This window comes from Rattus norvegicus, chromosome 17 (assembly GCF_021556685.1).
Source record: "Rattus norvegicus strain SHRSP/BbbUtx chromosome 17, alternate assembly SHRSP_T2T, whole genome shotgun sequence".
Lineage (NCBI taxonomy): Eukaryota > Metazoa > Chordata > Mammalia > Rodentia > Muridae > Rattus > Rattus norvegicus.
The window spans coordinates 59,576,983-59,593,878 of NC_141550.1; positions in this window are offsets into that span (position 1 = coordinate 59,576,983).

Here is a 16,896-nt window from a genome sequence, read left to right on the forward strand (position 1 = left end):
TGATTCTGGGCACTGGTGACTCCACAGCCCCCACAGCTCTCTGTGACTATCAGACCACTGCTACCTTGGTGCTGCTCATCAGCCCCCTCCCCACCCCCTTTCTGTGGTGAGATAAAGTTCACCTCATCCTGGGCTTACCTGCCACCTACCACCCTCAGAAGGCTATGGATCTGAGTTGAAGAAATGCAAGCCTGGTAACTCAAAGGACCCCAGGGGGCAGAAGAGCAAGGAAGGCAAAAGAATACAGTGATGAGCCCACATTGAGCAACTGTTCCAGAAAGGAATGTGTTTGTGTACATGTGCATGTGTGTGCATGTGAGAGGAGGGGTGTGGGAAGAGGAGGGGGTCTTATACCAAGGTTGGCCTTGGACTTGCTCCCCTGAGTCCTGCTCCTCCTGGGCAGGATTGCAGATATATGCCACCATATCCGTTGCCTTGGTTGTTTTATTGTTTGTTTGCTTTGTTTTGTCAACTTGATCCAGCTACACTTATCTGGGGAAAGGAGCCTCAATTGAGAAAATGCCTCTATTGCAATGCCTGTAGACAAGTGTCTGTAAGGCATTTTCTTAATTAATAATTGATGGTAAGAGCAGCCTAGTCCACTGTGGGTGGTGCTACCCCTGGGCAGGTGGTCTTGAGTAAACTAAGCCAGGGAGAGCCAGTCAGTAAGCAGTGTCCTCCACAGTCACTGGGGGACATAAATGCCTTCCCCATCCCCATCATGGAAGACTGTGAGCTGTCAAGGGAGATAAAACCTATCTTCTCCAAGTGGCTTTGGTCGTGGTGTACATCACAGCAATAGAAAGCTAACTAAGACACCCAGTAAGACATGGGCTGTTAAACAGGAAGGAAAAAATGTCTAGTGTGGTTGTTAGGCACAAAGCTGCAAGGCTACTCAGGGTCAAAGCTGTCATTCCATCCACATGGGCAGAGTGTGGGTACCTCCAACTCCCTCACACAGGACACACTGGGGTTCAGAACGAAGGCTTGCAATGAGGTATGGGCAACTGGGAAAGCACTGTGTGGTGGGAGTAGGCAAAAATGGAGTCCCTCCTTCAGCATGGCTATCCACAAGACTCACATCCCAAATCTACCACAGTCTACCACTGAGCTGACAGGTGTGTGTGGGTGGCCCATGCCACTTCTCCCCACAAGAGAGGGGAAGACTTTGGGAAGAGAAGAGAGGCCAGTAACAAATAATCCACTGCTCTAGCAATATTTAACAGCCCTTGAATTGGGTGTCTGCACTGTAGTGGGAGAAAATATTTGTCTACTGGATCCAAACCTAAAACCCTTAGAGAAACAAGGAGCTCTGAGTGTTCAGCACAGCTAGCCAGCAGCCCACAGGAGTCCAAGGCCTTCCTCCAGGACTGCAAACACAGACTGGAATCTCTTTGAAGTGGCAAGCCTGCTCTTTGAAATTCATCCAGTTTTGCACTCGGCCCATTAATATTTATTTTATTATGAAAATATTGTCCTTTCTTCTGCACATTGAATCCAATGTTCCAGGAAGGCATGACATGAAAATAGGCAGCCTAGGCTCAGCTGTATTGCATTTGAATGACCAGGTATCAAGCACTACTGGAAGCATTTAGACAAATGCTGTCCGGCTCTGAGGCTGCCATGGAGGACAGAGATACACGGCAAAGATCTCCGGCCCTGGGTGACAGCCAGAGACAATGCAGATGTGTGCTCATAGCTGCACTAGGAAAAACAACTCTATCTGGGTCACACGGGTGTGTCTCTTGGGGGTGTTAATTTCTTCCCTGTCCCTCACACACCGTCCATTAGTTCTGAGGCTCAGCTACGTTACCAAACTAACCTAAATGTGCAATGGCTGTGCACTGCAGCAGTGAACAAATATTCAGGCAGGTGGCTGTTCTCCAGCCCGATGAGCATAGGAAAACCCAGGCTCATGGTGGCTCTGCCATCTTCAGCATGCATCCCCCAGGGCTGCACAGAGGCCTTCCTAATCATGAGAGGAAATGAGCTTGTCAGAGCATGCATGTGAAAATTTTATAGGCCAGGTCTGGAAGTGGGGCATGCGCACTGTCCACATTCTATTCATAAGCCCTCAGTGAGAGGGGCCTCTTGGACTGACAGGAAGTCTGGGACAGGAAGTCTAGTTGTATATCAGGAAAGGACACTGCAGTTCTAATCAGTCCATTTGCAACGATAACCAAGGCCAGAAAACCCCACAGAGCTGAATGGGTGAATCTAAGATAAATTCACTCATGAGAAAGGTCCTGCTTTGGGCTCCTGTGGGGTATCCACCTGAGAAGACTATTTGGACACAGGTTCAAGCCAATAGAAAGTCTTCATCAGCTGCCTGGAGATGACCCCAGTGCAGTCCCAAGCCTTTCTCAGGATGGGATTCTAAACACATCCTGGGTCGACACAGCTCAATTGAACTGTTAGCTAGAAGGGGAACTACAGAAGCCGAAAGGCGAGGTTAGAACATTTGGGACTTTCCAGAACCATGGATCTGATGAATTTCCTCTTTGTTCTCACTCAGGCAGATGATGCTGCCTGCCTGCTGGCTTTCAAGGCCTAAATGCTATATTCTTCATGTTGTCAGTTGTACTAAGGTCTGGGAACCTGTCACAGAGTCACCAGCATGTTTTGGAGTGGGGTTCTCAAGTCCTTGGCAAGAGCCTAATTATACAATAGAGTCCTACAATGAGCTATGGAAAGTTTGTGGAACTATTCCTGAGCAACTCTCTCTTGAGTTTGATCTACTCAAATTCCAGACCTGTGCACTAGAATTAATCAAAAATATGTTCCAGTCTTTGGAGTTACAAAATACAATGGATAAGTGGTCTAGAGAGCTCCATTTTCTCCCCAAAATTCTATTTTACCAACTGTCTTCCCTCCAATCTTTTCATGATAAAGTGTGTCTGCATCTCCTGGGAGAGTGGAAACAATTCTCTGTGTTGTTTGGGTTTGAGCTAGCTCATGCTGTGTGTCTTTGCTGGTCAGAACTGGACTGGAAAAACATTGACATGGAATACCAAGAAGAAAATTAGATTAAAAAAACATTTATCTGGGGTTGGGGATTTAGCTCAGTGGTAGAGCGCTTGCCTAGGAAGCGCAAGGCCCTGGGTTCGGTCCCCAGCTCCGAAAAAAAGAACCAGAAAAAAAAACATTTATCTAACTATTAGCACTTCTCTGGAACAGAGGACATGTAAAATCACTATTTCAAAAATAATAAACAGTGTAACAGCCTTTATCACCTGGCTTTCTCCCACTGATCAGCTTCCTATCTTCATGTACTGATGCGTTTGTACTTTTGTGACTCTGAAAAATCGTCTTTTGCCGTCTAGATCACTGTATTTTTATGATTGGTCTTCTAGACCAAGACATTTTTCTGCTCAGATACAAAGCTGGGATAATTGTCTTAGTTTGGTTCTGTCACTGTGATAAACACCAGGACCAAGACAACATAGAGAAGAAAGGGTTTGTTTGGGATTACGGTTCCAGAGGGATGACAATCCATCATGGCGGAGAGACAATCATGGTAGCAGGAGGAGGAAGCTGAAGACCACATCAGTAACTTCAAACTCAAAGCAGAGAGAGAAAACCAGAAGTAGGGCAAGACTCTAAAATTCCATCAGCATATCTTTCCCCATCAAGGCCACACCTTCTAAACCTCCTCAAATAGTGCCACTCAATGGGAAGCAAATGTTCAAGTACTGGAGCCTATGGGAGACATTTCTCACTCAAATCACCACGGATAATAGAACCATTTTTTGGTAGCTTCTCACTGGAAGTTAAATGACCCATTTGCATCTCTCAGCAAGTACCAACAGACAAGTGGGTCACAGAGTGGCTAGCTGCCCTTCTGAATACTAAAGACTGCAAGTCACCTGGGATGGCTTTCTGTCTGTAGAGTAAGACTTACAAAGCATGGAGTCAGTTGAGCCTGCCTGCCATGGCTTTTCCCTTCCTTTACCTAACTTGTCAGTACCATGTGGAGTCTATGTGTGTTTTACTTTCAGAGTTCTCCTTTCACCTTCACCTAAGGCTGCTATGCTATGCAATGCTCACTGTGCAAAAAGGTCCTCCAACCATCAGTAGAACTAAGGAAGCTAGACAATCATTATCTTGCTATATTCAATAATTGCCAGGGGCAACTGAAACAAAATGTGGGCTTCCATTTTTTTTTTTTTTTGCGTAAAGGTTTAAAAACCCAAACACTTTAAATATATGGCAAGAGCAGATGAAATTAGTGTGGTCTCAGGTGCAACTTGCAGGAGCGTAAAGAGAATCCCACAATCCAAGACTAAGCGTGAGATGGAAAAGAAGCAAGAGACTAGGTGGGCTGCTGCTTGCCCAGTCGCAGTACAGATTTCCATGGGTCTGGGGACTGCACCCAAGGGAAGGGGCTTTAGCACACACTGAGCATGTGGTCGTATGTGCCTGAAACACATCCCCAGGCCAACCTTATTATTTTTTTAATTTTAATTTTGCTTATTTTACCTTCTGACTGCAGTTTCCCTTCCCTCCTCACCTCGCAGATATCTCTCTACCCTACTCCATCCACTCCTCCACTTCTTTTCAGAAAAGGATCAGCCTCAATGAATATTAACCAGCCCTGGTATATCGAGTGCAGTAAGATTAGGCACCTCCCTTCCTATTAAGGCTGGAAAAGGCAACCTAGTAGGAAGAAAGGGTCCCAAAGGCAGGCAACAGAGTCAGACTCAGCTCCTGTTCCCATTGTTAGCAGCCCCACAAGGAGATCAAGCTACATAACTGTAACCTATGTGCAGAGGGCTTGGGTCAGTCCCATGCAGGCTCCCTGGTTAGTGGTTCAGTATCTGTGAGTTCCTATGAGCCCAGGGTGGTTGAATCTGTGGTTTTTCTTGTGTTCTTGACCCCTCTGGCTTCTACAATCCTTCCTCACTATCTTCCTAGAGGTTTCCCAAACTCTGCCTAATGTTGGGCTGTGGGTCTCTGCATGCGTTTCCATCAGCTGCTGGGTGATGCCTCTCTGATGATAAATGGACTAGATACCTAGCTACGAATATAGCAGAATATCATTAGGAATCGTTTCGTTGACTTTTTGTTTTGTTTTCTGCCATTCATCTTCGGTTCTATTGTAGACAGTCCAGCCTCTGGCTCCTGGTCCTCCTGGCAGTGTCAGGGGTAGATTCCCTCTCATGGCATGGGTCTTACGATGGGACAGTATTGGCTAGCCACTCCCTAACTTTTGGCACTACCTTTACATCAGCACGCCTTGTAGGCAGGACAAAGTCTAGTTCAAATGTTTTCTAGCTTGACTTGTGCCCCAATCTTTCCACAGGAAGTCTTGCCTGGTTACAGGCTACAGGCAGTTCAGGTTCTGTGTCCCCATTTGGCAGGAATCCTAGCTAGGATCACTCCCACAGATTCCTGAGAGTTCTCTCCTCCAGAACTCTCTCCCTCTACTGTCCCCACACTTGATCTCTCCGGTTCCTATCCCTCCCCCCAATCCAATCCAGTTCCCTCCCCCATTTGTCATGATGTCTTTCCCCTTCTCTGCGAGGTTCTCGCGTCTCCCCTTTGGGTCCTCCTTGTTCTTAGACTCTTTGGGTCTGTGGAGTGTAGCATGATTACCCTTGTACTTCACAGCTTGTATCTACTTACAAGTGAGTTCATATCATCTTTGTCTTCCTGGGTTTGGGTTACCTCATTCAGGATAATCTTTCTAGTTCCATCCACATGCCAAGTTCAATGATGTCATTGTGCTGAGTTGCTGCTGAGGTCAGAGCTTGACATTACTGGAAAACCCTGAGCTATGTGTAAAATGGCAGATTCCTCTTGTCAGTGAGGCTTCCTCTTCTCAACCTGAGAGAGCCCAGAGCCCGTCCCTATACCTGTGGAATGTCACATAGCCTTAGCTAAGGTCACAGGTTCAACTTCCTTTCTCCTGATAAGAACCCAGTTGGCTAGTGCCTTGGATTCCTGGAATGCCTCTCCATGCTAATGAGGCATCTCAGTACCTTAGCTTTCAGCAATTGACCTTTGCCTACCCTGGATATTCGGTCTCATGAGGTCCCGTTTGCTAAATTTTTATCTTAGTGCTTGTTTGATAAGTGTTTGGTTCAGGAAGTTGTCTTCTGTTCAAGACTATTCCCCTCATTCTCTTCTATTACATTTAATGTATCTGGTTTTACATTGAGGTATTTGATCCCCTTGGACTTGAGTTTTATACAAAGTGATACATACGGATCTACTTGTATTCTTCTACATGCAGACATCCAGTTTGACCAGCACCATTTGTAGAAGATATTTTTTCCCCTTTGTATATTTCTGGCTTCTTTATCAAAAATCAAGTGTCCATATGAAGCATTACACCTGTGTCCATATGTTACATCTGTCAATGTAACCCACCATATAAACAAACTGAAAGAAATAAATCACGTGATCATCTCGTGTGCTGAAAAAGCTTTTGGCAAAATCCAATACCCCTTTGTGATAAAAGTCTTGGAGAGATCATGGATACAAGGCACATACCTAAATAGCAAGCTGATGGCAACATCAAATTAAATGGAGAGAAACTTAAAGCAAGTCCCCTAAAATCAGGGACAAGGCAAGACTTTCCACTCTCTCTACATTTACTTAATACAATACTTGAAGTTTTAGCTAGAGCAAAGACAACTAAAGGAGACTAAGGGGATACAAAATGGAAAGGAAGAAGCTAAATTTCAAATAATAAGATAGAATATATAAGCAGCCCCCAAAATTCTACTAGAGAATTCCTACAACTGATAAACACCTTCAGTGAAGTGGCTGGATATAAAATCAGCAACAGCAACAACAACAACAACAACAACAGAAGCACTCTTATATATACAATTGATAAATGGCCTGACAGAGCAACAACATCCTTCACAACCGCCACAAATAATATAAAATATCTTGGTAGAACTCTAACTAAGCAAGTGAAAGACTTGTATGACAAAAAGTTCAAGTCTCTGAGAAAGTAAATTGAAGAAGATATCAGAAGATGGAAAGATCTCCCAAGCTCATGGATTGGTAGGGTAAATATAGTGAAAATGGACATCTTACCAAAAGCAACCTACAGATCCAATGCAATCCCCATCAAAATTCCAAGACAATTCTTTACAGACCTTGAAAGAAGAATACTCAACTTCATATGGAAAAAACAAAAAGTCCAAGATAGTCAAAAACAACTCTGCCCAATAAAAGAAGTTCTGGAGGAATCATCATCATCCCTGATTTCAAGCTATACTACAGAGCAGTAGTAATAAAAACCATATGACATTGATTTAAAAACAGGTCGCTCAATGGAGTCTAATCAAAGACCAAGAAGTAAATACAACCTCATTAATTCTGAGGATTAGGTTTAATATTCCTGCTAAAGCAAAAGGCAGAATTGTGATCTTGGAAAAGAAGGAAGCAAATAGGAATCCTTCAATGACAAAGATTAAACTACAGTAGATGAGTGCTGTATCCCAGACAACGACAGGAAAGTGCACATAAGCTCGGCGTAGTTGTGCACATTTGTAGGCCTAGCACTGGGGAGGTAGAAGCAAGGGATCAAGAATTCTGAACTTCTGCCAGTCTTACAAGTCAAGGCTAGGCCAAGTACCAGCTTCCCACCTCGAGTCAAGGCTAGGCCAAGTTCCATTCTTCACCCATAGTTTTCGGGAGGATCAGGGACATTCTTGGAAAAACTGCAGAATGTACTGACTGATAATCACTTGATTCTCTGGTCCCAGATAGAGTTCGAATGCATGTCATATGCTTGATAGACAATAAAATCAAAGGTCAATATGCTTAGCCAATAAGTTTAAACTGTAACCTTGCTGATGTAACCTGTACCCCTAAAAACTGAAAACTGCTTGTTATAGCCATTCTGGTTTGCCTTCTAGTCACTCACCATGAGGGGCTGATTGAGGGTAGACCCCAATGCATCAGAAAATAAACCTCTTGCATCAAACTCCATTCTTGTGTCTCACTTGGGGTTGGGGGGCTCTTCTGGTAGTTAAGACTCACATTGAGCCTTATAGTTCAAGGTCACCTTTGGCTATCTAGTGAGGTCAGAAGGCCCATCTAGGCTATGTGAATCTCTGTCTTGATGCTTGACACTCTCCCTCAAAAGCAAAGATGGAGAAAGCATCTATTATTTTGCTTAGTGTACAGGAACGCAGGGGAAAGTTTTTCTTGGAATTTATAGTTGTATCTTATTAGAATTTCTACTTCAAATTCTTACCTTCATCATGATTCAGGAAAACCTACCTCAAAAAAAGAATAAGGGCCAATGAGATAGCTCAAAGGGTAAACAAAGGTGCTTCCCACCAGTGAGATAGCTCAAAGGGCAAATAATGGTTCTTCTCACTAGTGAGGTAGCAAAAAGGGTAAAGATGCCTACCACCAGTGAGATCGCTCAAAAGGTAAAGCTGCTTCTCACCAGAGAGATAGCTCAAAGGGTAAAGGTGCCTCCCACCAAGCTTGACAACCTGTGCTTGATTCGTCCTTGGAACCCATAGAGTGAAAGAGAAGAACTAATTCCTGCAAGTTGTCCTCTGACTTCCAAATGTATATCATGCCATGCATGTGCTCATGTAAGTGTATATGTATATGTGAATGTCCACAAACACCCAGGCACAGGCACATATGCGTGTGTATGCACACGCGCGCACACACACACACACACACACACACACACACACGCATGCACACACAGAACCAACAGATGAAATAATCAATGACATTCTAACCCAAGAATTTTGGAAAACTAGGTAATTTTATATATTATAAAATAAGAAGCTTCCTGGTTGCTGCCGCTGCAGAGAGCCCGTGGGGAGCACCCCACGAGCGAACCTGAGCCTCGGGACCACAGGTAAGACCAAATTTTCTGCTGCAAGAAAGCTGCCTGGTGAGCTTGGGACACACAGAAGCAGAATTTCTCTAGAACCGGGCACGTTCTGTGTTTACCGGAAGTCCCACACCCGCGGATCCCGGCCCGCAGCAGCTCTCTGCTCCCAGACCCGGTGAGAGAGAGACCCAACCGCCTGGTCAGGTGGGCACTCCTGAGGCTGCAGAGCGGAAGAGACCACCAACTCTGCTCACCCCTGCCCACATCCCTGGCCCAAGAGGAAACTGTATAAGGCCTCTGGGCTCCCGTGGGGAAGGGTCCAGGAGCGGCAGGACCCCTGTGCCTGAGACACCGCCGGAACCTGAAAGAAACAGACCGGATAAACAGTTCTCTGCACCCAAATCCCGTGGGAGGGAGAGCTAAACCTTCAGAGAGGCAGACAAGCCTGGGAAACCAGAAGTGACTGCTCCCTGCACACACATCTCGGACGCCAGAGGAAAAAGCCAAAGACTATCTGGAACCCTGGTGCACTGAAGCTCCCGGAAGGGGCGGCACAGGTCTTCCTGGTTGCTGCCGCTGCAGAGAGCCCGCGGGGAGCACCCCACGAGCGAACCTGAGCCTCGGGACCACAGGTAAGACCAAATTTTCTGCTGCAAGAAAGCTGCCTGGTGAACTCAAGACACAGGCCCACAGGAACAGCTGAAGACCTGTAGAGAGGAAAAACTACACGCCAGAAAGCAGAACACTCTGTCCCCATAACTGACTGAAAGAGAGGAAAACAGGTCTACAGCACTCCTGTCACACAGGCTTATAGGACAGTCTAGCCACTGTCAGAAATAGCAGAACAAAGTAACACTAGAGATAATCTGATGGCGAGAGGCAAGCGCAGGAACCCAAGCAACAGAAACCAAGACTACATGCCATCATTGGAGCCCAATTCTCCCACCAAAACAAACATGGAATATCCAAACACACCAGAAAAGCAAGATCTAGTTACAAAATCATATTTGATCATGATGCTGGAGGACTTCAAGAAAGACATGAACACACTTAGGGAAGCACAGGAAAACATTAATAAACAAGTAAAAGCCTACAGAGAGGAATCGCAAAAATCCCTGAAAGAATTCCAGGAAAACACAATCAAACAGTTGAAGGAATTAAAAATGGAAATAGAAGCAATCAAGAAAGAACACATGGAAACAACCCTGGATATAGAAAACCAAAAGAAGAGACAAGGAGCTGTAGATACAAGCCTCACCAACAGAATTCAAGAGATGGAAGAGAGAATCTCAGGAGCAGAAGATTCCATAGAAATCATTGACTCAACTGTCAAAGATAATGTAAAGCGGAAAAAGCTACTGGTCCAAAACATACAGGAAATCCAGGACTCAATGAGAAGATCAAACCTAAGGATAATAGGTATAGAAGAGAGTGAAGACCCCCAGCTCAAAGGACCAGTAAATATCTTCAACAAAATCATAGAAGAAAACTTCCCTAACCTAAAAAAAGAGATACCCATAGACATACAAGAAGCCTACAGAACTCCAAATAGATTGGACCAGAAAAGAAACACCTCCCGTCACATAATAGTCAAAACACCAAACGCACAAAATAAAGAAAGAATATTAAAAGCAGTAAGGGAAAAAGGTCAAGTAACATATAAAGGGAGACCTATCAGAATCACACCAGACTTCTCGCCAGAAACTATGAAGGCCAGAAGATCCTGGACTGATGTCATACAGACCCTAAGAGAACACAAATGCCAGCCCAGGTTACTGTATCCAGCAAAACTCTCAATTAACATTGATGGAGAAACCAAGATATTCCATGACAAAACCAAATTTACACAATATCTTTCTACAAATCCAGCACTACAAAGGATAATAAATGGTAAAGCCCAACATAAGGAGGCAAGCTATACCCTAGAAGAAGCAAGAAACTAATCGTCTTGGCAACAAAACAAAGAGAATGAAAGCACACAAACATAACCTCACATCCAAATATGAATATAAAGGGAAGCAATAATCACTATTCCTTAATATCTCTCAATATCAATGGCCTCAACTCCCCAATAAAAAGACATAGGTTAAAAAACTGGATACGCAATGAGGACCCTGCATTCTGCTGCCTACAGGAAACACACCTCAGGGACAAAGACAGACACTACCTCAGAGTGAAAGGCTGGAAAACAACTTTCCAAGCAAATGGTCAGAAGAAGCAAGCTGGAGTAGCCATTCTAATATCAAATAAAATCAATTTCCAACTAAAAGTCATCAAAAAAGATAAGGAAGGACACTTCATATTCATCAAAGGAAAAATCCACCAAGATGAACTCTCAATCCTAAATATCTATGCCCCAAATACAAGGGCACCTACATACGTAAAAGAAACCTTACTAAAGCTCAAAACACACATTGCACCTCACACAATAATAGTGGGAGACTTCAACACCCCACTCTCATCAATGGACAGATCATGGAAACAGAAATTAAACAGTGATGTCGACAGACTAAGAGAAGTCATGAGCCAAATGGACTTAACGGATATTTATAGAACATTCTATCCTAAAGCAAAAGGATATACCTTCTTCTCAGCTCCTCATGGTACTTTCTCCAAAATTGACCATATAATTGGTCAAAAAACGGGCCTCAACAGGTACAGAAAGATAGAGATAATCCCATGCATGCTATCGGACCACCACGGCCTAAAACTGGTCTTCAATAACAATAAGGGAAGAATGCCCACATATACATGGAAATTGAACAATGCTCTACTCAATGATAACCTGGTCAAGGAAGAAATAAAGAAAGAAATTAAAAACTTTTTAGAATTTAATGAAAATGAAGATACAACATACCCAAACTTATGGGACACAATGAAAGCTGTGCTAAGAGGAAAACTCATAGCGCTGAGTGCCTGCAGAAAGAAACAGGAAAGAGCATATGTCAGCAGCTTGACAGCACACCTAAAAGCTCTAGAACAAAAAGAAGCAAATACACCCAGGAGGAGTAGAAGGCAGGAAATAATCAAACTCAGAGCTGAAATCAACCAAGTAAAAACAAAAAGGACCATAGAAAGAATCAACAGAACCAAAAGTTGGTTCTTTGAGAAAATCAACAAGATAGATAAACCCTTAGCCAGACTAACGAGAGGACACAGAGAGTGCGTCCAAATTAACAAAATTAGAAATGAAAAGGGAGACATAACTACAGATTCAGAGGAAATTCAAAAAATCATCAGATCTTACTATAAAAACCTATATTCAACAAAATTTGAAAATCTTCAGGAAATGGCCAATTTCCTAGACAGATACCAGGTATCGAAGTTAAATCAGGAACAGATAAACCAGTTAAACAACCCCATAACTCCTAAGGAAATAGAAGCAGTCATTAAAGGTCTTCCAACCAAAAAGAGCCCAGGTCCAGACGGGTTTAGTGCAGAATTCTATCAAACCTTCATAGAAGACCTCATACCAATATTATCCAAACTATTCCACAAAATTGAAACAGATGGAGCACTACCGAATTCCTTCTACGAAGCCACAATTACTCTTATACCTAAACCACACAAAGACACAACAAAGAAAGAGAACTTCAGACCAATTTCCCTTATGAATATCGACGCAAAAATACTCAATAAAATTCTGGCAAACCGAATTCAAGAGCACATCAAAACAATCATCCACCATGATCAAGTAGGCTTCATCCCAGGCATGCAGGGATGGTTTAATATACGGAAAACCATCAACGTGATCCATCATATAAACAAACTGAAAGAACAAAACCACATGATCATTTCATTAGATGCTGAGAAAGCATTTGACAAAATTCAACACCCCTTCATGATAAAAGTCCTGGAAAGAATAGGAATTCAAGGCCCATACCTAAACATAGTAAAAGCCATATACAGCAAACCAGTTGCTAACATTAAACTAAATGGAGAGAAACTCGAAGCAATCCCACTAAAATCAGGGACTAGACAAGGCTGCCCACTCTCTCCCTACTTATTCAATATAGTTCTTGAAGTTCTAGCCAGAGCAATCAGACAACAAAAGGAGATCAAGGGGATACAGATCGGAAAAGAAGAAGTCAAAATATCACTATTTGCAGATGACATGATAGTATATTTAAGTGATCCCAAAAGTTCCACCAGAGAACTACTAAAGCTGATAAACAACTTCAGCAAAGTGGCTGGGTATAAAATTAACTCAAATAAATCAGTTGCCTTCCTCTATACAAAAGAGAAACAAGCCGAGAAAGAAATTAGGGAAACGACACCCTTCATAATAGACCCAAATAATATAAAGTACCTCGGTGTGACTTTAACCAAGCAAGTAAAAGATCTGTACAATAAGAACTTCAAGACACTGAGGAAAGAAATTGAAGAAGACCTCAGAAGATGGAAAGATCTCCCATGCTCATGGATTGGCAGGATTAATATAGTAAAAATGGCCATTTTACCAAAAGCAATCTACAGATTCAATGCAATCCCCATCAAAATACCAATCCAATTCTTCAAAGAGTTAGACAGAACAATTTGCAAATTCATCTGGAATAACAAAAAACCCAGGATAGCTAAAGCTATCCTCAACAATAAAAGGACTTCAGGGGGAATCACTATCCCTGAACTCAAGCAGTATTACAGAGCAATAGTGATAAAAACTGCATGGTATTGGTACAGAGACAGACAGATAGACCAATGGAATAGAATTGAAGACCCAGAAATGAACCCACACACCTATGGTCACTTGATTTTTGACAAAGGAGCCAAAACCATCCAATGGAAAAAAGATAGCATTTTCAGCAAATGGTGCTGGTTCAACTGGAGGGCAACATGTAGAAGAATGCAGATCGATCCATGCTTATCACCCTGTACAAAGCTTAAGTCCAAGTGGATCAAGGACCTCCACATCAAACCAGACACACTCAAACTAATAGAAGAAAAACTAGGGCAGCATCTCGAACACATGGGCACTGGAAAAAATTTCCTGAACAAAACACCAATGGCTTATGCTCTAAGATCAAGAATCGACAAATGGGATCTCATAAAACTGCAAAGCTTCTGTAAGGCAAAGGACACGGTGGTTAGGACAAAACGGCAACCAACAGATTGGGAAAAGATCTTTACCAATCCTACAACAGATAGAGGCCTTATATCCAAAATATACAAAGAACTCAAGAAGTTAGACCGCAGGGAAACAAATAACCCTATTAAAAAATGGGGTTCAGAGCTAAACAAAGAATTCACAGCTGAGGAATGCCGAATGGCTGAGAAACACCTAAAGAAATGTTCAACATCTTTAGTCATAAGGGAAATGCAAATCAAAACAACCCTGAGATTTCACCTCACACCAGTGAGAATGGCTAAGATCAAAAACTCAGGTGACAGCAGATGCTGGCGAGGATGTGGAGAAAGAGGAACACTCCTCCATTGTTGGTGGGATTGCAGACTGGTAAAACCATTCTGGAAATCAGTCTGGAGGTTCCTCAGAAAATTGGACATTGAACTGCCTGAGGATCCAGCTATACCTCTCTTGGGCATATACCCAAAAGATGCCTCAACATATAAAAGAGACACGTGCTCCACTATGTTCATCGCAGCCTTATTTATAATAGCCAGAAAATGGAAAGAACCGAGATGCCCTTCAACAGAGGAATGGATACAGAAAATGTGGTACATCTACACAATGGAATATTACTCAGCTATCAAAAACAACGAGTCTATGAAATTCGTAGGCAAATGGTTGGAACTGGAAAATATCATCCTGAGTGAGCTAACCCAATCACAGAAAGACATACATGGTATGCACTCATTGATAAGTGGCTATTAGCCCAAATGCTTGAATTACCCTAGATCCCTAGAACAAACGAAACTCAAGACGGATGATCAAAATGTGAATGCTTCACTCCTTCTTTAAATGAGGAAAAAGAATACCCTTGGCTGGGAAGGGAGAGGCAAAGATTAAAACAGAGACTGAAGGAACACCCATTCAGAGCCTGCCCCACAGGTGGCCCATACATATACAGCCACCCAATTGGACAAGATGGATGAAGCAAAGAAGTGCAGACCGACAGGAGCCGGATGTAGATCGCTCCTGAGAGACACAGCCAGAATACAGCAAATACAGAGGCGAATGCCAGCAGCAAACCACTGAGCTGAGAATAGGTCCCCCGTTGAAGGAATCAGAGAAAGAACTGGAAGAGCTTGAAGGGGCTCGAGACCCCAAAAATACAACAATGTCAAGCAACCAGAGCTTCCAGGGACTAAGCCACTACCTAAAGACTATACATGGACTGACCCTGGACTGTGACCTCATAGGTAGCAATGAATATCCTAGTAAGAGCACCAGTGGAAGGGGAAGCCCTGGGTCCTGCTAAGACTGAACCCCCAGTGAACTAGACTATGGGGGGAGGGCGGCAATGGGGGGAGGGTTGGGAGGGGAACACCCATAAGGAAGGGGAGGGGGGAGGGGGATTTTGCCCGGAAACCGGGAAAGGGAATAACACTTGAAATGTATATAAGAAATACTCAAGTTAATAAAAAAATAAAATAAAAAAATAAGAATATTTGACATGACTAATGCCAGAAAGGGAAATATCCAACCAACAAGGTAACATTATTAAAATAAAAACAGAAAAAAAGAAAAATAATCCAAACTTTTTTTTAGAAACAAAAACCTACTATGTGACTGAAATTAAAAACTTAGAGGCTAGATTTTACCTAACTAACCAGACATCGATCATCAGAAAAGCAGTGAACTGAAAGCAGAGATGAGGAAATTCTTCAGGAAGCATCACAAATTTTAAAGAGTTAGAAAATATCAAAGAGAATTTAGATACGCAGGTATTTAGACTGAATGAAAACAACTAGATACATCTAGTCACATATAAAGGAAAAGAAGAGTGGAAGAATAAGGAAAATCAATATTCATAGAGATGGCGAAAGGTAGATTATAACTACTATTAATTATAATAATTACATGTTATTAGTAATTATAAATGTTATCAATATTCATAGAAAAAGCTTGCTAGACATTATCAAAGACATGTGTCTATAGACTCAGTATGTAGAGAGCACTTTTTAAAGGTCCACAGGAAACATATCATGTTCGACTGGAAAACCAAGGCAAGAAAAAGGCCATAGATGTAGACAAGAGCATGTATAAAAGAGTAGCAGACTACCTCTAACAGTCATAAGAAAATCAAAGAGAGTGGCTGAGATGTTGGCGTGCTGGCATCCTCGGGTACTTCTGCCCATTTATACTATTCTTGAAGACTGAGGAGCATATTAAATGTTTCCAGACAAATCAAGGCCAAGAACATTTCACCCACCGACTCTCTTAGGGTGGCAGGGATGAGGGTGGGTGAGGAGTGTGTGTGTGTGTGTGTGTGTGTGTGTGTGTGTGTGTGTGTTTATTTTGTTGTTGTTACTATCAAAAATACCTGCAATTTCAGGGAGGAAATCCTGAGGTCTGCTTATGTCTGCAATGGTGGGACAAGCATGACAGAGTTCATAATGGCAGACAGAAACACTGAGGGGGAAGTTCTTTACTTTGTAATAAACCAGAAACAGATGATCTGGGGAAGAGGAATGGTCTGGAACTCTCAAGTCCCAAGCCTGATATTTACATGCTCCCCTCCCCCCAGTCAGGCTCTAGGCCCCAGAGGTTCTACAATCCCTCAAGTCAGTACCATTGAGTAGGGCTAATGCCCTACTTGACACACCAGAAGAGGGCATCAGATCTCATTACAGATGGTTGTGAGCCACCATGTGGTTGCTGGGAATTGAACTCAGGACCTCTGGAAGAGCAGTCAGTGCTTTTAACCATTGAACCATCTCTCCAACCCCCTAAAGGGAGTTTTTAAGTGAAGAGAAGTCTCGGGGATAGAAATTGAAGCACTAGTAGGTCTGTGTGCTGTGTAAGAAGGCAGGAAGGGTGCCAAGAAAAGACTTCACTAACTCAGAAGGTAGCCTCTGAAAGAGTAGAAACAGACTATGAAAACTCCCTGGCAGGAGTCACAGAAGAGCCAAATCACTCCAGCAGAGAGAGGAAGACAACAGAAGAGGAAGGC